Source organism: Panthera leo, chromosome A3 (genome assembly GCF_018350215.1).
Source record: "Panthera leo isolate Ple1 chromosome A3, P.leo_Ple1_pat1.1, whole genome shotgun sequence".
Taxonomy (NCBI): domain Eukaryota; kingdom Metazoa; phylum Chordata; class Mammalia; order Carnivora; family Felidae; genus Panthera; species Panthera leo.
Genome location: NC_056681.1, coordinates 103,337,125 through 103,358,299, shown reverse-complemented (window position 1 = coordinate 103,358,299; position 21,175 = coordinate 103,337,125). Strand labels below are relative to the sequence as shown.

The window sequence follows — 21,175 nt, the reverse complement described above, 5'->3', positions numbered from 1 at the left end:
GGAGGTCTGTTGTAAAAAAAAAAAAAAAAAAGTCCATTAAGTTCAACTGGGGGTTCAAATTATAGTGGTTTTTCATTGGCTGAGTTATTACAGTCTCTCACTGGCTGAGTGTCGCCAAGGGAGGAAAATCTTCCTCCTTCTGGGATAGTAAAGTAGTCGCTAAAGTAGTATCACCTTGGGGCGCCTGGGTGGCTCAGTTGGTTAAGCGTCTGACTCCAGGTCAGGTCATGATCTCACACTTCATGGGTTCGAGTCCCACGTCAGGCTCTGCGCCGACAGCTCAAAGCCTGGAGCCTGTTTCAGATTCTGTGTCTCCTTCTCTCTCTGCCCCTCCCCACTCTCGTGCTCTCTCTCTCTCTCTCTCTCTCTCTCAAAAAATGAATAAACATTAAAAAAATTTTTAAAGGTGTGGCTCTTTCTGCAATTGGCCAGGAGGGGTAGGGCATGAGAACTCCCACCTCTGGCCTCCCAACTCCATTTTAGTGTGGTTTCCTTTTAGAACTTTTCACATTTCCAGTCTTTGGCTCCTTAACTAGATAGCTCTGAACGGTTTTGTACGTGTCTTCGGTGCGCGTGTGTGTATATGTTTCAGTTGGGTGTATACCAAGGAGGGGAACTGCTGAGTCGCAAGCTCTACATTGTTCAGGTGCAGTAAATCCTGCCCCAAATTTTCCACAGTGATTGCACCCATTTACCGCCATGCTGGTCAGTGGATGGCGGTGGCAATGGCCACACATCCTCTCCAGCACTTAATGTTATCAGTCTGTTCATTTTCAGCCATTCTGGTGGGTATATAGTGGTGTTACCCTGTGAATGTCCTTTGTACTCCCCTGCTCATATTTACTGATAAATTGTATAGCCTCTTTGTGAGGTACCTGTGCCAGTCTTTTGCTCATTTTTTTTCTATTGGACTACTAATGGTTTTTGAAGATGTCTCATATATCCTGGACACAATTTTTTTCAATCAAGTTTAAGATACGCAAATATTGTTTCTCTGTGGCTTGCCTTTCACTCTCTTTTTAAGGTTTTAAATTATTTATTTATTTATTTATTTATTTATTTATTTATTTATTTTTTAGAGAGAGAGAAAGAAAGAGAGAGAGGGAATCTCAAGCAGATTTCCACAGTCAGTGTGGATCCTGACTCGGGGCTCGATCCCATGACCCTGGGATCGTGACCTGACCTGAAATCAAGAGTCAGACGCTCAACCCACTGAGCTACCCAAGCACCCCAACCTTTTTACTCTCTTCTTGGTGTCTTTTGGTGAGCAAACTTCTTGGTTTTAATGAAGTCCAGTTTACTGATCTTTTCTCATGTTCTTAGTGGTTTTTTGGTACTGTATTTGAGAAAATTTTTCGTGTCCAAGCTCATGAGATTATTCTCTGATGTTATCTTTTAGAAGTTTTATCATTTTACCTTTCATATTTAGATTACAGTCTACCTGATTTGATTTTTTAAGCTTATTTATTTATTTATTTTGAGAGAGAGAGAGCACGACCACGGGAGGGGCAGATAGAGAGGGAAAGAGAGATTTTCTCAAGCAGAGCCCAATGTGGGGCTAGATCTCAGGAACCATGAGATCATGACCTGAGCTGAAACCATGAGTCAGACTCATAACTGACTGAGCCACCCAGGTGTCCTACCTGATTTAATTTTTGTGTCTGGTGTGAGGTAAGGTCAAGATTAATTTTTTTTTCAATGAATATGCAGTCAACCCAGCAGAGTTTATGAAAAGACCATCCCTCCTGTCTCATTGCATGGCAGTGTCTTTTTTTAAAATCACAAATCAAGGTATTGAATGTGAGTGGTCTGTTTTCTAGAACTTTCATTTCTGTCCCATGGGTCTATTTGTCTATGCTTACACAAATCTTACACTGTCTTATTTACTAAAGCTTCAGAATAAGTCTTGACAAATGTTCCTATTCAAGATTGTTTTGGTCTTTTAATTTTCCAAATAAATTATAGGATGAAGTTTATGCTAAAAATAAAATTAACAAAACTCTACTGGAATTTATATTGAAATTGTGCTAGTTCTAGACATCAGTTTGGAGAGAATTGACTTTAAAAGCATTAAGTCTTGGGGCGCCTGGGTGGCTCAGTTGGTTGAGCACCCAACTCTTGATTTCAGCTCAGGTCATGATTCCAGTCTCTTAGGATCAAGTCCCACATCAGGCTGCATGCTCAGCATGGAGCCTGCTTGAGATTCTCTCTCTCTCTCTCTCTCTCTCTCTCTCTCTCTCACTCTCTCCACCCCTCTCCCCCACTCACACTCCCTCTCAAGTAAAAAAATTTAAAAATTAAAAAAATTTTTTTAGAGCATTAAGTTTTTCATTCTATAAATATTTGCTTGGGGTTTCTTTAATATCTTTCAACAATAATCTTATAGTTCTTAATTAAATTTCATCACATTTATTTCGCTATTTTTTTAAAAAAAATTGTTTTATTTTTTATATTTAAGAGACAGAGCATGAGTGGGGGAGGGGCAGAGAGAGAGGGAAACATAGAACCTGAAGCAGGCTCGGACCCACGATGTGGGGCTCGAACCCATGAACTGTGAGATCATGACCTGAGCTGAAGTCGGATGCTTAACTGACTGAGCCACCCAGGTGTTCCTATTTTGCTATTTTCTAAAGACTTTTTTAAGAGCAGTTTTAGGGTCACAACAAAATGGAGAGGAAAGGAAAGATTTCCTATATACTCCTTCCCTCAACACTTGCATAGCCTCCCCCATAATCAACATCCCCAACCAGAAAGATACATTTCTTACAGTTCAGAAACCTACACTGGCCCATCTTATCACCCAAAGTCCATGGTTTCCATTACAGGTTACTCTTGATGGCATACATTCTATGGGTTTGTAAAAATGTATGACCTGTATCTACCATTATAATATACAGAGTATTTTCACTGCCCTAAAAAATCATCTGTGCCCCAACTATTCCCTATATTTTAGGTGCTTTTGTAAATGGTGTCATTTAAAATTTATTATTTTCCAATTATTTGTCACTATTTAAAACCATTAGTTCTCTTAAGGTGATTAAGCAGCCCATCTGCATGTGTTCAAAGCTACTAATGTGTGAATCGAAGTCATCATTTACAGTAGAGAAGTTTTTCTGTATGCTTTCTCTTTGTCACTCAGATTGGGTGACTTCTGTTGTTTTTTCCTCAATTTTATTGATTCTACCTTTTGTCGTATCCATTCTACCATTGAGCCTATCTGGTGAGTTTTTTATTTCAGTCATTTGTATTTCCTAGTGCTATAATTTCCATTTGGTTCCTTTTTTATAAGCTCTGTTTCTTGGCCAAGATTTTTTTTCTCTTCTTTCATTTGTTTCAAGAGAATTTGCACTTCCTTTCTAAAGCATTTTTATGACAGCTGCTTCAAAGTCTTTGTCAGGTGCTTCTAGCACCTGGTTCATCTCAGAGTGGGTGTCACCTGATTGTCTTTTCTCATCTACGTTATTCTCCTGGTTCTTGATATGATGTGTATGTTTGGACATCTTGCCTTTTATGTTAGGAGACTCTCAATCCGATTTGAATTTTTTTTTTTTAAGCCAGCTCTCACCCTATTTAGGTTAACAAGCAGATCCTGGCCTAGGTTAGTGGGCTGTGGGTCCAATGGCAATTTAATTTCAGAGCGTTTGTCATATTATTACAGTCTCTTGGGGCTCCCACTGGTCCTCCCTGCTGCTACCTGAGGGGACTGAAGGAAATTCCTCAGGCTGGTTCTCCCGGTGCCTCTAGATAAGGGGTCCTCTTGGGTCCATGGAGACAAAAAAGCTTCTTCCCAGGCGAGGTTGCTTGTTATACTGTAACCCCCTTTTTTGGTACCATCTGGCCATTCCAGGTGTCTGTCCGTGAGAGAGGAGAATCTCAGGCCCACCAAAAAGAGGGAACCTCTGTTGGTTCTCCTCTGGAGCCTGGTTGGGCAGCAGGAAATGCCAAGCCGAGATCACCTTCTCCTGTTGGACAAGGGGGTAGTAAGACACCCCCCTGCTGTGTTGTTCTTGCAGTACTAGGATCTCTAGCTTGTTTCCCTCTCTCTTTCCCCTTTCAGAGTTTTCCTTTGGTGACCTCTTGCAATATTTCCAGAGTTCATCATTGTACCTAGCTGGAGGAGGAAAGGGAGAAGTGAGTTTATGCTGTCTTGTCTGGATCAGAAGTCCTTTCAGTAGCTTTTGAATACAAAAACAATTCATTGACAGAATCAGCGATGATTCCATCTTGAATATAATTCATCAACCTAAATATAGCCAGGCTATAAAAAGGAAATCAATCACAGACTCTCAGAACTGGTAGGATCTTAGACTCGATTCCACTCTCCTTTACAAAAGAGCCACTTTCTGTAGAGCACCCGGACAAATGGACAGCCCATTTCCAGCATACCATGGGATCAGGGAATTGTCCAACCAGCGGTTTCCCTGGGGCACTCTGGCCAGGGATATTCAGGAAAAACATTATGGATCCATCCATGATGGGAGAAAGAGGTGGAATTGCCTATTTTAATTTCTGTGACTAGTATATCTCAGGACAATGCATGAGCAGCCAGTAAAAATGAATGCAAATGACGGGTGGAAAGAATACACGTGGAGATGAGAGAAAGCAAAGCTAGTGAACGTTTTAAACATACATTTTCACCCCCTCTCAACTGAAAAAAAAAAAAAAAGGCAGAAACCTGCTGTTTAAAGCAGGAAATATTAGAAAACACCAGCTGAGAAACTGCCCACTTGGCATCTGTGAGCCCCAGCTGGCCCTCTGACCCTGCTCCTATTTTAAGTTCATGACGCACAGTCAAGCATTCCTTTGCTGCACCTGAAAGAATGACTTCAGCCCAGACTGAGCCCTTATTGGAAGTGACGGAGTTATTTTTAGACCTGGGCACGTAGTTTGCTTCAGCCTAATTGTTGGAACTTTCAAGGAAACGCGATGGGGGTGGGGGGAGGATGGCTCTCTCATTAACGTCCCACCTGGTGTTCCACCAAAGGGCACCTCATTTCTCAGACAGCTTGTTAGTTTGGAGCCAGTGGCCATTGCCAAGGATGACTCTTGGTTCCCCCCCTGCCTGTCACAAACTGCTCTCTGAGCCTCCCGCACCAGATCGTACCCATCTTGCCAGTGGAAGTGAGCCCCCATGCCAAGCTGTTCTTGTCCTCACTAGCTTACTTTCTCTGGAAAGCATGAGAGCCCAGCCAGATTCTGGGTGTCTGAATTTGGATTCTATCCCTTACAAATTATGTCTTTGGACACATTACTTCTTGGGGTCTTAGTTTCCCAAACTGCATAGACTAACAATTCATCGTTATAAGGATTAGGTAAAAGGTCGTAGGCAAAAAGCGATCTGTGTTGAGCAGGGAGTGCTCAACAAATTCTGGCCATTATTATTATTATTAATTATTATTATTATCATCATCAAGGGCTCAAAACACTTTTATGCATTGTTCCACTTGGTCTTAAGACCTCATAGGTCTTGACAGGAAACCTATGAGAGAGGGGTTATCGTCCCCACTTTATAAATGAGAGCAGTGAGGCTTAGAATGGTTGGGTGAGTCGACAAGTCACAGGACCACTAACAGGGGAATTCAGGACTCTTGGCTTCGTGACAGTGCCTGGGGGCAGCTCAGCAGATGGCACCATCACGTTCAGTAGCAGCCACAGTAGCAGGACGGGCAGCAAGTATAGAGTGATCAATTGTCTGCACACCGGCTCTCGTTGAATACTCACAACAGCTATAGGCTCTGGATTCTATCATAAAACCCCACTTCGGATGAGGGGCCCAAAGTTCAGAGAGATCAAGGAAGGCATCCGGGGGCACACAGCTGAGAGTGGGGGAGTTGGGGTGTCCCCTGGCCTACCATGCCCATGCAGTGCTCTCAGTCCCCCTACTGCTGTCTACTGCGGCAAACCCTGAGAACAACTGCAAATACCTGCCTGATTGATGCAGCCCAGGCAAGGAGGACGAGCTATTTGTCCCAGAGTCCTTGGGATTTTCTATGCAGACAGTCATGCTGCTTGCAATCAGAGATAGTTTTACTGATTCTTTGATTTCTTTTTCCTGTCTTGTTACAGCAGTTAGAACTTTTTTTTTTTTTTAAACGTTTATTCTTTTTTGAGAGACAGAGAGAGACAGAGCGTGAGCAGAGAAGGGGCAGAGAGAGGGAGACACAGAATCTGAAGCTGACTCCAGGCTCCGCACAGAGCCCGACACGGGGCTCAGACCCACGAACCGCGAGATCGTGACCTGAGCCGGAGTCGGACGCTCAACCGACTGAGCCACCCAGGCACCCCTGCAGTGGTTAGAACTTCTAATACTGTGTGTAAGAGTAGTTAGAGCAGACATCTTTGCTTTGTTCTACATCTTTGTTCAGATCTTAGATGCATTTAATCTTTCACCATTAAATACAATGCTTGATGTAGGGCTCAGAAGATATTCTTTATGAGGCCGAAGAACTTCCCTGCTATTCCTAGTGCGTGGACAGGTTTTTTTCATTATTAATGGTTATTGCATTTTGGTAAATGATTTTTCTGCATCAGTTGATATGATCATATGATTTTTCTTCTTTGGCCTGTCACTATGGTGTATTACATTGATTGATTTTCAAATATTGAATCAGTATTTCATACCTGGCATAAATGTTTCTTGGTCATAGTGTCTTACTATTTATATATACATCGTTGGATTTGATTAAATTTGGTTGATGATTTTTGCATCTAAGTTCATGAGAGATATTAGTCTTCAGGGGTTTTGGGGGGAGGGTACTGTCTTTAGTTGGTTTTGGTATCAGAGCAATGATGGCCTCATATATAGAAGTGGGAAGTGATTTATCCTTTCTTATGTCTGGAAGAGATTATATAGAAATAACATTAATTATTCTTTGAATGGTAAAATGTTCTAGTGAAGCCATCTGGGCCTAAAGATTTCTTTTGTGGAGCATTTAAATTGCACATTCAATTTCTTCAACAGTTAAAGAACTGAGTAGATCATCCAATTCATCTTGGCTAAGTTTTGGTAGTTTGGGTGTTAGAGGAATTGTCTTATTTCTTCTAAGTTGTTGAATTTATGAACATAAAGTTGTTTGTAGTATTTTTTATTATCATTATAATGGTTGCAGAATTTATTGTGGTATCTCCTGCAATTCTGATATCGGGGATCGGGATCTGTGTCTCCTTTTTATCTTTGCCAATCTTGCTAGAAGTTAGTAATTTTATTTTATTTTATTTTTTTGAAGAACCGTCTTGGCATTTCAATGGTTTTTTCTACAATTTTCCAGCTTTCAATTTCATTGATTTCTGCTCTTTATTATCTCCTTTCTCTGTTTGCTTTGAATTTATTTTGCTCTTCTTTTTGTAAATTTTTTGATGTAGGAACTTAGATTAGTGATTTGAGATACTTCCTCTTCCAAGGCAGCTTTTAGTGCCATAAATTTCCCTTTCAACATTGCTTTAGCTGCCTCTCACAAACTTTAAAAATCATAGCACTGAATGAAAATGAAAATGAACATATTTTCATTTTCATTCAGTGCTATGATTTTTAAAGTTTCCTTTGAGATTACCTCCTTGACCCATGAATTATTTAGAAGTTTATTGTTTAGTTTTCCAGTATTTGGAAATTTTCCTGTTGACCTCCTGTTTTGATTTATAGTTTGATTCCATTGTGGTCAGACAACATACTCTATGATTTTAATTCTTTTGAATTTGTTAAGGTTCGCTTTACGATCTAGGATACAGTCTACCCTGATGAATGTTCCATGGGCCCTTTGAAAGGACAGATGTTCTGCGGTTGTTGATTGAGCATCCTATAAATGCCAATTAGATCTTTGTAGTTGGTGGTGGTGGTCTAATTTTCTCTTTAGTGGTCCTAAAGTTTCTGAGCGGGGGTGGGAGTGGGGGCGGGGGCGGGAAGCTCCCAAAGGCAATTGCAGATTTGTCTAATTTTCTTTCAGCTGTCTTAGTTTTTGCTTCGCTATTTTGAAACTGTTATTTGGTTCACAGGAGAACTATTTTTTTCTTAGTGGAATAATCCTCTTTGCCCATGGTAGCTTCTTTGCTCTGCGGTCTGTGTTGTCTGATGTTAACATAGCCATTCATGCTTTTGATTAATACTTGCTTGGTATATCTTTTCTCTTTCTCTTGCTTTCAGTCTCCTCGTGTCATTAAATTTGTAGTGAGTTTCTCATAAACAACATATAGTTGGGTCGCGTTTTGTAATCCACCCTGCCAATCTCTGTCTTTCAATTGGTGTATTGAGACCATTTCCATTCAAGGTATCTAGCGATCTATTAAAGCTAAGTCTAGTGTTGTATTATTTGTTTTCTGTTTGTTCCTTCTGTTTCTCATTCTTCTGTTCCTTTGTTCTTGTCTTTCTGTGGGTTGCCTGAACATTTCTTAGAGTTCCGTTTTGATTTAATTATTATATTTTTTAATATATCACTTTGTATTGCTTTCTTATGTGATTATTATGTTAGGAGACTGTTGCTGGGCAACCCTTGGGAGCCGGGAAGTAGCTGCTGGGCCTGGGTCTCCTTACGCTACTGGGTCAAGGCCAGGGAGACATGGGGCTTCACTGCTGCTGCTGTGGGTGGATCAGGCCACCCGCTGATGTCTCAGTTGTGGACCAGAGGCCAGAACTGCTTGGGGCTTTGCTGCTTCTGCTGCCTCCGCCCCCACTGCCTGCAGATTAGACTGTTTGCAAGGACCCTGGATTGTAGTGGGGGCTGGAACTTCTTACTGGGCCTCTGTTGGATTTTCCCTTTCCTGAACTTTGACCAGAGAGAGGAGGATATTCTTGGGTTTCGTTTTTTGTTGTTGTTTTCTTGTCTGTGCCTATTGGTGATTCCAGATTGCAAGCCCCTCCTGTGCCCAGATCAGGGTACATGGGAAATAAAAAGAAAATCCAGGGAACTCAGAAAGTTGCTTCTCAAGTCTTGAGGTTTCTTTCCAGTCCACCGTGTTTTGTTTTGTTTTGTTTTCCAACGTTCAGATTTCTTTTACCATTGTCTGTTGAATAGTTTTCAGGGAATTTAGTTGTATTCGGAGAAATGGAGTAGGGAAAAGTGATCCTATGACATCTCGTTCCAGAACCAGAGGCAGGACAGCCTATTTTCTAAATGTTTCAGACATACTTTCTTTCCTGGTTGATTTTCCAGAAACAGAAAAAAAATATTATCAATGGTGCTTCCTGTGGTCCAAGCTACACCCTCTTTCTCCTTCTTGGAAGGAATCGATTGCATTACTCAGTAGTCCCATTTCTCTGAGCCCGCTCTGTAGTCAACAGGATATTGAATTCCTTTTGAAAGCCGAAACAGGTAATCATTTCTTTCTTGGACCAAATGTTGATCAGTAGTGTTAATACTTGTCTGTAGCATGGAAAATGGTTTTCTTTGAGTTCTTCCTTGCAGAAATTTTCTTCTGGCACTGAAAGGCTTTAACTACATTTATCTAGAAATGGATTCCCACGGCAAGAATGGAACTTTCTTCATGACGATTGTTTCGCTGCACAGGCAAAGACTTCTTATATCTGTGCTTTACTGATTTCTCGTCTTGGACCCTTGCCTGACAATATAGGATAGGATGGGCTTTTGGCCCAGTGACTCACAAGAAAGCACAATATCGAAGCTTGAAGTTAATGTTTTAAATTTACCAGCAAAGGCAGAGTAAGCAGAACACTGAGCCCTGCCCCTCTTTAAAAAAAGAAAAATACTGCCTTCTGTGCCCTTTTCCTCACCATAAAGATAATCCCCTAGTTTCTCTTAAGTAATCAGAGAGTGGAGAAAAAAAAAAAAAATCCAATTTGTTATATATCTTTTACCTAAAAGACACAGTTTAGAAAAGAGTAGATCAGCTTTAACATGATTCATGCCACTCTTTTTTTGCGCCATAGACTACCTCTCCCCAGGATTTTGAAACTCCCATGAACAAATCCCATAAGATATTCAAATACATAGCAACACTTGTAAGTTTACATGATTTTAGGCTTACATCAGTACAATGATTCATATAATGCGGTAAATAATAGAAACTTTAAAAATCGAATATTTATATTTAAGGATATATGAAATCAAATGTTCGCATGTGAAGTAACACATTTTCAAGCACATTTTACGTTTGTTTCTGAAATCTCTTTTTCTCCACTGACTGTGTCTTTAAAAATTTTTTTTTCAAAACATATACTGTTTCTTGGCACCACATGAAAAGTTTATTGTTTGAGTGCAGGGTTAAAAAGAGGCCAGTAAATTAACATGCTATATTTGCTATGGGCACCATTCACTCCAAATTGTGAAAAGACCCAGAGAAATCATGTACAGACAACCATCCAGCATATTAAAATTGTTTTTATTATTTTAAAAACTAGTCGTAACGATCTGTGTTGAAGCACACTGTTTTTCATTTGTAAAAGTGGGACAATCTGAGTGAATTTGATTAAAACACGAATGGAAGACTCTCAGTCCTCTATAACCTCAGCAGAAAATGTGATTGTAAACGTTTACGCAGAACCTCGATTTCCCATAGCTATGTGTGAGATGAGCTGAGAACATATTTATATCAGTCTCTTAAAATATTATTTGCCCTCCTCACTGATAAGGCAACAGAGGATGAGAGTAAAAATGTAATAAAAATATGGAAAAAAAAAATGACTCCCCTTGCCTACTTTCAGCAAACCTAATGTTAAAAAAATACAATAATAATAAACAAATCAGCTCACAAGGAAAACAGCTTTTCACTTAGTTTCTTTTGAAGTGAATCTCCTTTTATTTTTTAGTTTTGGAAGCCTGCACATGCAGGCTTCCTTGGAAATGGATGAATTCTGTAGAGTTTCCAGACTCAGAAGATAAACAAAGCAGCGAATTTCTCTTCCCGCCCCCACCCCCACCCTGTAAATAACCTCGGGCCACAGTCTGAGCCTCCCTCTGCTCCCCGCCTCTACCCAGGGGCTGGGGGCTGGGTAGGCCTGTGACACCGGGGTGAGGCAGCGCAGGGAGGAGGGGGGGTGAGGGAGGAGCAAGTAGGGGTGGGCTCATCCAGGACTGAGCCCCAGCTGCAGCCCGGTGAAGAATGTCGCATGCATGCCCGCACACACAAAAAGTACACAGTGGAGCCAGGCGAGAGAGAACTGTTAAAAAAAGAGAAGAAAGAAAGAAAAAGTACTGCTTCATCAGCTAAAAAACAGTCCTGTTCTTTCCTGGTTTGATTTCAGCTAGTAGTACTGGCTTGGAATTGCCCGCAGCGATATTGGGCCCCTGCCCACACAGCAGGCAGACGGCTTTCCCTGCCAGCAACAGGCTTTTAATAAAACAGGATGCTCGCCCATCACTAAGGCCACTGAGGACTAGGGGTCCCGGGTCCGTATGGACTGCTTCTCCCAGAGCCATTCTCTATTCCTTATCAGGAAACTCCACTCGGGAGCTCCTGGCCCTCGAGCAATGCCCCTCTCCCAGGGGACTGCGGAGTGAATGCTTGGGGGTAGCCGCCCCATTCCCTGAGCTATCTGCTTCCGTAAGCTTCTTATCACCCGTGAGCGTGCTCCCTTGCTCCTGCTAGGCATTTTGGCTTTTATGAAGTTTCCCACCTTGACAGTTAAATAGGATGGACTTTTAAATAAGGACCTGGCTGTACAGGAAGGGTGAAGACAATCCGTCCCCGTCTCCCCACAGCTAGCTCTAATGAGTCATGCCAGATCTGGATTTGGATCCGACTCACCATCTCAAGTGTGATGAATGTTAGCACTTGGGGGAGGTTCACCTGCCCGTTTGTTTTCTTCCCACTTGGAATGAAATGGGGTATGTTTGTGTTGGGACGGTGGTCCCTAAAATTTGCTGGCTGCAGTCTAATAGTGTCCCAACTAATGGGTGAGCTCCCAGGGTGCCCTCCAGACCTTGGAGATCCTGTGCACTGCCCCCTCCCCCCAGCCCACGCTGGCCCCAGGGCATGGAAAGTGGGATGTTGAAAGTTCTCCAGAAGGATTATCGATAGGCTCATAGGCATAGCCGGCTCCCGCCAGGGTGTCCAGAAGAGGCTGAGTATGGAACACATAACAGGCAATCAGCAAGTGGCCCTTGATGACCTCATATATGACTGGACTCCAGCATGAAAGAGACATCATTGTCATTAATAGGAAAGGCCTGGGGGCGCCTGGGTGGCTCAGTCGGTTAAGCATCCAACTTTGGCTCAGGTCATGATCTCATGGTCTGTGAGTTCGAGCCCCGTGTCTGGCTCTGTGCTGACAGCTCGGAGCCTGGAGCCTGCTTTCCATTCTGTGTCTCCCTCTCTCTCTCTCTCTGTGCCCCTGTCTCTGTCTCTCCATCCTGCAAAAATAAATAAATATATTTTTTAATTAAAAAAAAAAAAATAGGAAAGGCCTGACAACCTAGAATCTATCCCCAGAACCGCCCTTGCTTCTTCTCCAGTTTAGACAACTTGATCCGTGTGTGCTTCAGTCTCTTCGTTTGTAATGTGCAGAGGGGGGTGTTGGAGGAGGGGAACTCACTGTACTTTTCCTTCGCAACTTCCGAGCAGGCCTTGCGGATCCCTCAGGACACCTTCCTACCCTGCTCCGGTGGGAAACCCAGCCAGCCATAGCCCGTCGGTCAGAGATGGCCCTTGAGTAAAGGCCTGTGATGGTTTCCAACTTTTCTTCCAAGGGTGGTAGACGGTGAGCCTTTGAGTCTCAATCCAGTACGTTTCTACGCACTTTGAAGTTCGGAGGAGGAAATTGACGGAATTGGTGGTACAGGTGGTGTTTTCATCTCTCCCTTCACTTGAAGTTCGTGACTTTGGAAGTGAAAGGAAGAGGGAGGAAGTATACGGAGGGAACATCTGGGCATGTAGATGGTGTCAGAGTGGAGAATTGTGTCTGCTGGACCGCAGCCCAGATCCACCCTGGAGCAGCGGGGTCCTGGCAGGAAGCAGGATGTACTAACCCAAATCTGAGAACATGCGGCAGGAGACCTGCCAGTGTGACCAGAAAGAGTTTAAACAGAAACTTCAGAGGGAGGAATTAAAAAAAAAAAAAAGCCCAAATAAATCTATAAAACCAGAAACGATGAGGCACAGCACAAGAATATCAGCTAGGGTTCTTGAAAAGAAACTACTCTTGCTGACTCAAGCAAAAGGGGAATGTGTGAGACGTTGTCGAGGGGCTCACAGGGGAGCTGTTTTCTGAGCTGGAGCACGGGGTTCAGGCCGGGAGGGAGCACAAGTGTGTCAGGTGCCTCTGCGGGGTGGGGATGGGCCGCGGTCACTCCTTCTGAGGCTGTTCAGCTCCGCTCTGGGACAGGAAAGGGCACTGGGACAACACCCTTCGGCTTCCAGACAGGGAGACAGCACCTGAACTCCCCGCCCACCAGGACTGCCCGATGGTCAAGACCATGCCACAGAGGAACACACAATTGTGCAAAGGAAGGGTGCACGGATTCTAGGTTACTAAAAAAAAAAAAAAAAAAAAAAACCAACGGTACCCAGTGCCATAAGTGACGGAAGTGTTACACGGTAAACACCATGAATGGCCAGGCGTGTCTTAGAAGGGTGACTTCAAGGTCAATGGCCAGGTGTGGAAAACCCAGCTGGCAGGCACAGGTGGGGGTCAAAGGGTAAAGGCAAAGGTGCTTTCCAGCCACCAAGACCAAGCTGTGTGGAGCCCAGGAAGGAGTCTAGCTGCTGTCAGAGATGTAGGTCAAAGCCCAAAATACCTAGACAAGTCAAGGAGGGAGTAAGAAGCAAGGACTTGTGTCCAGGGCTCAAGGTCATCTTTCTGCACTCTGGTGGGGCCATCCTGCTGGAAAAGAGCTGCTTTGAAAGGTCCTAGTTGTGAGCTTCAGAGTGGAGGAGGTGCCCAAGAGTGTCCGCGAAATCACTCCCGGTCAGGAAGGCTCCTGGGCTCTCCCTTTTGGGAAAGCAAATCTCTCCAGTTCAGAATTTGGCTTCCACTGCTCTGGGCATGGGGCCAGTTCCAAGAGGAGCCAAGAAACAGGATGGTTCTGCCAGGCTGGGGGCCCAAGGGAGACAGGGGCCTGGGGCTGCTGCGACCATCTTGCCTCCATGTGAAGCAGCAGGAAAGCCAAATGGAGAGACTCAGGTTCTGGTGACATTAACAGACCTCTGAACTCAGCTATGCCTAAGGCTGGGGTGACTTAGATTCTGCTTGAAGGCAAGCCCTTGGGGAAAATCCTCTGAGCCAATAGAATCTTTTAGTGTCTAAGCCAGTTTGCGTTGGCTTTCTATCACTTGTAACCACAAAGGGTTTCAATAATAGGCAGATAATAATACTAATAAGGACCTAACTATGCACTATTTCCCTTATAGCAACCCCAGGAGGTTAATGCTGTTATCATCTCCAATCTGGCATAAAGAAAACAAGGCCTGGAGAGATTAAACAAAATTCCTTAGTGCCACCCAATCTTAACCTGAAGGACTGGGGCTCAAGTGTCCAAATGCACAGAGACCGAGTGAAGAAAGAGACTGAGAGAAAACCCTCAATTCTGCTCATTCACGTGACTAATCCCAGGGAGGAACAAAACGAGAGGAAACACCAAGAAAAAAAAAAATAATAAAAACCAATGTGGCCACCAAAGGTGGTCATTGGTGATCTCAGATCACCATGCTTTAGATCATCATGCTTTAGAAAAGCATGCCTAAAATGTGAAAGGGGGGCACAGAATCAAAGAGAATGTGCATGAAGGGACTGCCCTACTGAGGACAGCATCGAGAAGGCTAACACCCAGAATAAGCAGAAACCTACTAAAGGACCATGATTTCACAAGGCTTTTTAAAGCTACTTGAAGAGCGCAAGAAAGGGATAGGGCTTTCTTGCCCTATCTTGCTAACATGTAAAGACTTGACAAAAAAGCCCGCAATTTCAATTTAGCCTCCCACTTTTCTAGTTTTTCAGGTGATCTTGAAAAAGGTAGAACCCAGGACTGTGAGACAACACTCGGATGCACTAAATGAGTCAGTCTTCAGCCCAGGCAAAGAGGAAAGTTCTCAGATGACCTCGGAGAAGCACACCGATAAAAATACTGGGAAGCTAGCCCCTAAGCAAACTGTCCATTCTCAAACGCCGTAAAAGGATAGATTGCTTTATGGCAATCCCTGGGGGAATAGTCTAGAATTATAGACCATGTGGCTTGCAAACATTTCAAAAAGAATGCGAGGGACAACACGGGTTCGAGTCTCCCCAAACAACTAAGAATCTTTTGTGGTTAAACAGGTGCATCTGGTAAGCATTGTGTACCTAAAATAATGTCAGCAAAGCAGTTGGTATCTTGGAGCGTCCTTGGATGCCACGGATGGGGCAAGAATCAGAGCAGCATCATGGCCAAGGGTATCAGTGTTGGGGACAGATGCAAATTCTTACCCACCAACTGCTCTCTGCATACTGTAGGCTTCCTCTCTTGGAGGTACAATGTCTTTCTTGATCATCCAATGGGTATAAGAGCCCACCCCCAAAATGCAATAGACAAGCAAATCATGAACGACACAAAGTCCTTTCAACTGGATGGAATAGGAGGCCAAACCATCAGCACAAATTGAATCTGAATATATATCAGTACAAACACAGAAAATTAAAAATGAAACACAGAAGAACGTGCTGAGCAGAAACTATTTTGTCAGCTGCCTATGTAACCATGAGAGCAGGGAATAGCCCGAATGCCCAACAACAGTACGCAAGAGAGCTAAGGAAACAGAGTGGTCCGAGAAGTAGAATACAGCTCTCAAGGGAGAGAACTAGGTGTAGGCCAGTATATTCCAGGCACCTGACTCTATATGTGGAAATCATGCAACAAGATGAAAAGCCGAAGACCAAATGACATCTACTTGGGGATACTGTTACATCAAAGGGTTACATCCAAATTTATAGCAAGTGGTAGAGATGTTTCTCTAAAAGTTGTATCCTCACCCGCGGAACAAAAGAAAGTCTGGCAGTTTTAGTTCCCATGGGATTAATGTCAGTAAAGGACGTGAGTGCTAAAAGCCAATGTGTACCCATGGAAGTATAATGCCTGGGTGTGCTCCATGCAGGGGACCATCCAGGTATCACGAGTGACAGACCTGTGTGAGCACATCCAGATACTGGTGTGATGGAACAGGTCATGGGTATGGCCCCCCCACTCAAGCTTATTCAGGCACTTCTGGGTTGACCTTTTGAGAAGAAAATTAACAATAATTTCCAGATAGATGAGAGAGTTAAATGTGGGAAATGAACTCATTGTAACAGAAAAGAAAAGTAAGACATGTATCTGCACCTGGGAGAGATGAAAACTTCCTATGGGTGAAATTCATGGGAATAGTGACAGAGGAAAATAATTGGCAGATATAGAAATATTAAAGTTTCTCCGTCCTAAGTCACCATGACAAAACTCAAAAGCGCAGAAATAACCGGGGAACATACATGACAGATAGGGGTGAATTGCACGATCACTGAGGTGTGTGCCTAGAGTGAGACTAACAGAAAAATGGGCAAAAACACGATAAGGCAATGCGAAGGGAAAGAAATGCACATGTTCCGTAAGAAATCAAAAGATGCTCAAACTTGCAAACAACCGGATACATGCAAATAAAAGCAGTAAGCTAACATTTCTCTTTCAAGATAACATAAAAAAAAAAAAAAAAAAGATAACAATTTATCCAAGGGTCCGGGGACAAGGGCAACCATGTAGGTGGGAGTGCTAATTAGAGTCTCCCCGCTGGCACTCCCTGAGTAGTTTACTTAACCTTCCGCACAGTAAACTGAAGATAATCATAATTCCTGTCTGACGGGGCTGTCAGGGGGATTGGGTGAGATTACTCTAGCCCGGTGGTGACACTTCAAGGAATCTTTTCTAATTAGAGGTAAGCAAGCAGGGTATGGCTAGATAAGTCATGATACATTTATGAGACCAAGTGCTAAGCAGACATTAGGTACATTGTAAAAAGCTACTTCCTAATGAAAATAAATGTAACGAGCCTCATATTTGTAAAGGAAAGTGCACACATTAAAAAAAGTTTTTTTGATTTTATTTTAGAGAGAGAAAAGAAAGAGCATGCATGGGGAGAGTGAGGTAGAGGGAGAGAGAGACAGAGAGAGCATCTTAAGCAGAGAGAGAGAATCCACGCGCGGAGTGTGGACCCTGACACGGGGCTCGATTCCACCACCCAGGGATCATGACCTGAGCCGAAATCAGGGGTCAGTTGTTCAACCCAGGTGCCCCGACACACATATTATTTTACGTACAGAAGAAAGACGGCTAAAATTTTGATTTGTTTCCTTCTAGTGGTTATTTCTAAGTGGTGGGCTTACCGGTGATTTTTTTTTTAACAGAAAAAAAGCTATTAGGACCCCAAAAATGTGGAAAAATGGTATTGAGGCTAAGCAAAGTCAAAACAAAGTGAAATGACCTCAACTGTGTCCTGAGAGTGTCAATCGTTGTGTTTAGATTTGCTGGAAACCTCGAAGTGCATGAAATAATTGGAGAAGATGGTCATGTGCGGCCTGAAAGGGATAAGGTCTTGTGGGGGTTGTGACATCTCTCTGCACAAATTTGATGGATGTCACATCAGGATGTGTCCCGATTTTGCCCTCTGGAATAGCACGTCACCTGCCTCTCAATGACCATATCATCTAAAGAAAAAGATTAGGACTAACTAACGTAAGGAACTTGGGGCCACACTCGAGCCCTCGGGACCTCTCTTGATGTTGGTGGGCATTTTGGCCCCCGGAAAGCAAGCATGGATCTCTTATGGGGATCCATGCAGAGGTCTCCTGCTTTGCATGGGGCTTGGATTTGATAGCTTCTTGTTTTCTCTTTAAGATGGACAGCTGTAGAATGATTCATTATGGGACAAAGAAAGGGAGCCAGGGCAACCATCAACATACGGAAGGTAAGGAAGGGGTGGTCTGACATTGTCCTCAGGAACATTGTACTTTACATCGAAAAGTGATGTCAGATTCATTTCTGAGACCTTCTATCCTGCTGCTCTGATACCCTGGCCATAGCAGAGGACAATTAGCCCAGAAGTTGCTTCATTACAGTTTTAGTGAGATTTAAATAATTTCTCAGGAGACAAGCTCTGTGCAAGCTGGGTTAAAACGAAGCTAAGCCGGTGATACAGAGCTAACCCCAGGAGTGGAGGCTGTGTGAAAAGTTTCCATGTGGGAGCCGATTAATTGTCGATAAGGATCACACATCACTGGCCACGCCAGTCAACGTGACTGGTAAGGTGAATAGCAGAGGCGGACAAATATGGCAACTGATATCCGTTCCCTACCCTAAAGCTTAGGTCCCGAAATTTCCCTTGGGAAGCCCCCCCTTTAGCGGCACCAGCTATGTTAGTTGGGCGAATTCCCCTTACCCCGTATTTCAGGGGTCGGCTCGCATTGGCTTAAGCCAATTAGCTTGTTCCTTTGCCCTGACTTTGGGCCCATGGCACCCGAGGGACCGTTGGCTGAGCTTCCCGGGAGACAGAAGCCCTCTCTCTTCTGCTGGAGCCTGCAAGAGCGGCCCTCCCCGGATGGCACAGGACATGGAACGAGGAGTCAAACAGTGGAGAGAAAGAGGAGGGACAGCTTCTGGGATCCTATGATGGGAGAAGTACAAAACTGGAGCTTCAGGGACTCAGGAAACTTGTCCAAGATCGGAGCCTCTGCCTGATTTTTCAGTGTCCCGGGCCAGTACCTCCCCTTGATTGTTTAAGCTAGTTTGAGCGGAGTTTTCTGTCATTTGTGTCATACTGGTACGATGCTGAACAGGACGCTTACCTTCTAGTTTAGGAGACTGGATTGTTGTGTCTATGCCTTTGGCAACCACCAACAAGCAGCTTAAGGAAGATAAAATCTGCTTTGACTTTACTGTCAAGATAATGTTTTCAATATCTTATTCTAAAAACATGACCACTCTTGGAAGGACTTCTGTGAAATTTTGTCCCCATCACCTGGTCTGACCCAGGGCAGGGCTGGTCTGAAGATGACAGAGTGACCGAGCCCCGGGTTCTAGTACAGCGGATACAGCCATCCCCTTTTCTCTCTCTCTCTCTCTCTCTCTCTCTCTCTGTGTGGGTGGTGATAATGCACAGAAAGTGATTGGTCAACTGTAAACTGTTACAAACAGAATCACACGTCTGGTGTAAGTTACCGTTTGACACGAGTTTTCTTTACCGATTCAGTAAAATGATTGTGGTTCAGTTTTAGCCAACAGGGCCCGGCACGGAAAAATAAATCACATGCATTGTAAGATTTGATGAGGTAGGTCAATGCATCTTAAATCCTTCCCAGAGCAAAGAGAAAGTGTTTTTGTTTCACCGGAGGGAAGTAGCCTGGGCCCTACCCTAAGGCCCCATGGGGTCCAAAGTCCATGGGAACCCTTCTCAGGTCCTGAGGAGGCCAAGATTATTCAGGATACTGGCATGCACGCATTTCTACTCTTCTCCAGAGGGTGAAGATCAGCCAAGGGTTGCTGAGGGATGAATCATGTTTCAAGCTAGGATTGTATTTAGCTGCATTTGGCCGAAAACTCCAAAGACAGAAGCATAAAACACAAGTGTTTACATACCCATAGAAAAGACTTACAGAACTTTCTTCTTCTTGCCTTTCTGTTCCACAACCCTAGCTCTGGCTTTTGCTCTCAGTGTCACAAGGAAGCTGCAGGAGTTCCTGCTCTCCCATCTATGGCCCGATGAAGGAGGAGGAGAATATCTCCGCAATTGAATCAGTTCCTTTTAACTTACCTTCCTATAAATTCCATACTTCTGCTGGTATCCCATTGGCTAGAAATTAGTTACATGGCCACAGTGAACTTCAAAGGAGCCTGGAAAATGTAGTCTTTTAGTCGGGCACATTACCTCCCTGGATAAAATTGGGGTTCTCTTGCTCCGTAAATAGAACAGAGATAGGGTAAGGACACGAGAGAGGTTTATTGGTAAAGATCATTCAGAAAAAAACTGCGAACATGGGAGCATCCTCATGAGAAGCACGTGCCATCAAAACTTATTTCTGGGCAATGTTCAATGAGAATTGTCACAGAGGCTGGCCAAAGTGAGAGGCTTTACTCTTCAAAGGGTCTGGTTTCTGAGACCCCAATTTCTTTTCCCAGAGTGATGGCCGCTTGTAACAGGCTGTCCTTAGGGCATCAAGGTGTCTTACGAAGAAGTAATTTGACTTCATATTTGCTCTTCCTGTCTGCCTTTCACCTGCCAGTTGCCCCCCCCCCTTTTTTTTAATGCACTGAGTCACCCCTGGAGCTGCAGAGGGAGGGGTCTTTCTGTCCTGGGACACAGCGATCAGAACCTTTTAACCTAGTTGAGCAAATGAGCAGTGAGTTGCTGGGCACCAGGTGCCAGATGCTTGAGGTCTGTTGTTTTAGTGAATTCTCACAACAACCCCATGCAAAAGGTCCTTTCAACATCTTCATTTGAGGCATGGAGAAGTGAAGCCATTTGACCAGGGTGGCAAGTTAGGCAAGGGAACAGCTGCATGTTGCACTTCCAGGAAAGAAGAACCAACGTGTAGAAGGTCAAGGAAAGAGCAGGGCGCGGGGTGTGGGGTGCACCTGCTGTGACCGCCTTTCAGGATCTGATCCTCCTTCTCTGGCACCGGCGTCCTACCAGGACCAGCTCACGCCGTTTTGGTGGGCTGCCTGGTCCGGAGGTGGGTGGGTGACCCAGAACCACTAACTAGCACATCCCATGCCCCAGTTCCAATGTCCGGGATGGGCGGATGGTCCCGTCATGCCATTCCCGTGTCTGTCACCCGGGCTGCTCAGAAGACAGTCTTGGAGCTAAGCTGCTGGCAGCCAGCTCACAGCCACCTCTAGTGGAGAGCCCCCCCTCAAGAGCGATGGGGCGATTGAGATCCAGTCCTGCTGATGTCATAGAGTCAAGCCAGTCCTGGACTTTGCAGGCACTGACCAGTGGATTTCTTTCTCAACTACGTTGAGTTCTTTCCCTTACAGCCCAAATGTCTGAGCTTTTATGCAGGGTGGACAGCACGAATGCTCCCCTTCCAACCACTGGGGGCCCACCTATAAGAGAAGGGTGAAAAGTTAAGCAAACAGAAAAGGTTGTGTTTTCTAAAGCAAGGAGCATTTTTCTCTGTATTTTAAGCCATACATAAAAAGGAAGGCCTTTGGGGATGTTTTCTGGCCTGGGGCTCTGAACCTCTGCATTTCACTCATTAAGAAGCATCTCTGCTCCTCAGAGTGGAAAGTCCCTA

General features: G+C 44.1%; 1 long non-coding RNA gene across 4 annotated transcripts in view; it reads right to left on the bottom strand.

The window, feature by feature from the left end:
- Positions 1 to 21,175, bottom strand: part of LOC122216344 — a 155,886-nt gene that overhangs the window by 7,067 nt on the left and 127,644 nt on the right. The window contains exon 4 of one of the 4 annotated variants that reach the window (XR_006200842.1): positions 3,695 to 4,111. The exons of 2 other annotated variants lie outside the window; for them this stretch is intronic. This is a non-coding gene — a long non-coding RNA (uncharacterized LOC122216344). Of the gene's footprint in view, positions 1 to 3,694; positions 4,112 to 10,317; positions 11,108 to 21,175 lie in introns of those variants that run through there. One more of the 4 variants, XR_006200841.1, reaches the window with a different exon arrangement.